Here is a 4,252-nt window from a genome sequence, read left to right as displayed (position 1 = left end):
CTCTCTATAGACATACTTTTCCCGCATACACTCTCCTTCATCAAAACCGGAAAAAGATTTTTCAGTTAGTCCCTGTCGGTTTGATGCCAATCTGCATCATTCAAGTTTCTGCCGGTGGGGTTATTACCCCAAGCTTCTCTCTGAGATATTCAAATGTTTCCTTAGGCAAATATCCTTCCCCATTGGCTAATTAGTTTGAAAAAGAAGTTATTTTTGGCCTAAAATGGCAAATGATGTCAAAAAGTTTGTTCAAACTTGTACAATATGTCAGCAAGCAAAAGGTGTGTCAACCAATCAAGGATTGTATCAACCCTTACCAATACCTTCTAGACCTTGGGAATCAATCTCAATGGATTTTGTAATGGGATTGCCTAGGAGTAAGCAAGGGTATGATAGTGTTTTTGTCATTGTGGACAGGTTCAGCAAGATGGCACATTTTGTACCTTGTAAAAGCACAAATGATGCTTCACATATTTCCCATCTCTTCTTCAAAGAAGTGGTCAGAATTCATGGGTTACCAAAAATAATTGTCTCAGATAGAGATGTGAAGTTTCAAGGCCATTTTTGGAGAACTTTGTTCAAGAAATTGGGCACAAATCTGACCTATAGTTCTGCATATCACCCACAAACTGATGGCCAATCAAAAGTGGTGAATAGGTCATTAGGTAATCTACTTAGATGCCTAACAAAGCAGTACAATCAGAATTGGGAGATGGTACTCCCTCAAGTAGAGTTTGCACTCAATGACTCTCTAAACCGGTCAACAGGGAAGACTCCTTTTCAAATAGTGTTTGGCATGCATCCTCGGGGTCCCTTAGACTTGGTAGACCTACCATCTAATTTTAAAATTAGTGCACAAGGAGAGGAACTTGCAGATTTGATAGAAAAAGTGCAGGAAGAGGTGAAACAAACCCTTCAAAATACTACTCAAAAGTACAAAGCCCATGCTGATAAAAAGAGAAAGGAAGTACATTTTAGAATTGGAGACAAAGTTTGGGCATATCTCAGGAAGGAAATATTTCCTAAGGGTAGATATTCCAAGTTGCATATGAAGAAAGTGGGGCCATGCACCATTTTGAACAAAATGGGTGACAACGCCTATGAGATTTCTCTTCCTCCTACTTTGCAAATTTCTCCTATTTTCAATATTTGTGATCTAACCTCTTATAAAGGTGATGCAGGTATTGACATTGTTGTAGGTCCTTCTGAAGGTACAGGTACTTCTAATGATCAAATCTTTCATGACCAAGAAAACTATGTCACCAACCATCCTCAAAGCAAGTCGATTGAGTTGGAAAAGATCTTGGATTCTAAGATTCTGAAACAAACCAGGAAGAAGACATATTTGCAGTACCTGGTAAAGTGGAAAGGACTCCCCACCATTGATGCTACATGGATGACTGAAGAGCAGATCCAAAATCATGGATCTTCACTTGATAAACTTGACTCAAGTGGGAACTTGAGTTCAAAAACTCATGGGGAGTATGGTGCAGGAGCACCAACTTTAAAAACTTGATTGTCCTACCTTTTTATGACTCCTAAGGGGTCTTGGATTGTTTATTTCATGCTAGGAGTCATTGGTCTTGTTTTTTATCCATTTGTGAGGCCTAGTCCCAGGTTTGGCAATTTATGAGCCACTTGGTCAACTATGGTCAAAGGGTCATAAAAATTTAGTTTTGAGTTATTTTCTTGTTTTTGGCAATAAATTGGTCCTTCATGACCATTGGTAGGATTTAGAAAGTTAGTTTGCACTTTCAAGTGCTTTTGAGCAAAAATTGTCAAAAAGTGTCAATGTTGTCATCACAACACTTGACAACTTTTTGTTTGTAAGCAAATATCCTTCCCCATTGGCTAATTAGTTCAAAAATTGGTTGTAACTGATGGGGGAGGCCTTCATAAGCCCTTTCAGGTGGGTGATGAAGGAGTTGATGTAAATTTTCATTTGGCAATAAAAAAAAAACCTTGTTTTCCTGCAAACAGTCACGTTTTTGCTCTTGTACGGATTATTTTCGAACTACTAGGAGACTTTAAATTATTGATTAATATTGAGGGGCCTCTTACCTTTCTTTTTACTTTTATTTTAGGTCTCTAAGTGCTCTGGTTCGAAAGTTATTGCATTTTTACTAAAAATAGTTTTGAAACCCTCCTAAACCTAGGGTTTTGACCTATTTTTGCATTTCCTCTCATGGCCACCATACAAAAATTCTAAAACTTGGTGGAATGATAGGTTTGTATATGTAATAAATTATTATGGAAGAAATTTGTAATTTTTCAGGTGTCTTTAGTGTTTTCTTTGATTTTTAGGTTGGCATCCTCATGTGACCACCTAGTTTCAAAATGCAAAATTGGTGATAAAACAAAATAGGGGTTGAACCAATGCACAAACTCCTATATTTGGCCAATTGGGGTATGGAAAACAATTTTTCAATTGGTGAAACTTTCTGATCAATCACATTTCATACACTTCCTTCACAAACCCACCTATTTAAGCCTAATTAGGCCTACTTGCATTTGTGAAGGGCAGCCGGTCTCCTTTGTTTTCCAGACCACCTCCTTTTGGATTTATACCTTTCTCAATAAAGGGTATTTGGATATCCATTTTTTTTTGTTGGTCATTTGCAAGTTTGCAAAGTTGTTTTGATAAGTTCCCTTGAGTATACAAGAATTTTGGGGTTTTACAAAGGAACCTTGTTGAATTGATCAATTTGTTGTGTCACCACACCTTGAGCATGTTTGTATGGGCACTTTCATCCACATTGACCATTTTGTTTGATCCCTGCTCACTATTTTGTCAAAATTCCAACTTGAAGCCAAGTTTGGTGTCCAACCGGTTTGAGTAGGCTTGAGCAGTTTTCAACTTTTGATCCTAAGATCTTGTCAATATTATCCTTAGGGTCCATAATGTTGTTTATGATTAATTGAAGAGTGTTTTTAAGGTGTAAGTCTGGTTGGTAGGGTGTTTTGGGTTTCCTTGGTGGCCTATTGTGATAGTTTTGTCCTGAATTGCACTCACCTACCTAGCACTTGCATCACAAAGGCTTTGTAAAAATATCTGCAATTTGCTCTTTAGTATTCTCATAAACCAATCTCACTTCATTTGCTTCAACATTTTCTTTTAGAAAATTATACTTAATAGAAACATGCTTTGTTTTAGAGTGAAATACCAGATTCTTTGATATATTTATTGTTGTTGAGTTATCACATTAATTAATTACCAGTTCTTTGCATTTTACCTTGATACCCTTCAACATTTGCTTGATCCATAATACCCGAGTGCAATTAGTTGTTGTTGCAACATATTTTTCTTCTGCTGTAGATAATGATGTACAAGTTTGCTTCTTGTTGATCCATGAAATTAATCTTCTGCCAAAAAAGAATGCACCGACAGTGGTACTCTTTCTATCATCCACATCTCCTGCCCAATTTGCATTTGTATGTGCACATAACTGAAAATTGTCATTCTTAGGATACCATAAACCAAGATTTGTTGTGCCTTGTAGGTACCGGAAAATCCTTTTTACTGCAGTTTCATGATTTTCTTTAGGATTGCTTTGAAATCTTGAAACAAAACACACTGCATTCATTATATCAGGTCTGGTTTGTGTCGAATACATTAACCCTCCAATCATAGATTTGTACCTTGTCAAATTTATAGGAGCTAAATCATCCTTTGATGTCAATTTATCTGTTGTAGTCATAGGAGTGCTTATCGGTTTAGAGTTTTCCATTCCAAATTTCTTCAAGAGTTCCTTCAAGTATTTTGTTTGACATATGAATATACCTTTATCTATTTGAGAAATCTGCAAACCTAGAATTTTTTTTATCTCTCCAATCATAGACATTTCAAATTCTTCCTGCATCTTGTTAGCAAAGTCTTTACATAACTCTTTTTCTCCTCCAAAAATGATATCATCCACAAATACTTCAATAACCAGAATTTCATCATTGGCGATTTTGTAATACAAATTACTATCAACATTACCTTTTTTGTATCCAAGCTTTAAAATATATTTATCCAGTCTAGCATACCAAGCTCTGGGAGCTTGCTTCAATCCATATAAAGCTTTCTTTAACCTACAAACCATATCCTTATCATTTGTTAATGAAAATCCATCAGGCTGTTCAATGTAAACTTCTTCTTCAAGATCTCCATTCAAAAATGCACATTTTGCAACCATCTGATAAACTTTATAGTTCTTGTGAGCTACAAATGCAAGAAATAGTCTTATTGCTTCAATTAAAGCTACCGGTG

This window comes from Cryptomeria japonica, chromosome 9 (genome assembly GCF_030272615.1).
Source record: "Cryptomeria japonica chromosome 9, Sugi_1.0, whole genome shotgun sequence".
Lineage (NCBI taxonomy): Eukaryota > Viridiplantae > Streptophyta > Pinopsida > Cupressales > Cupressaceae > Cryptomeria > Cryptomeria japonica.
This window is presented reverse-complemented; position numbering follows the sequence as displayed.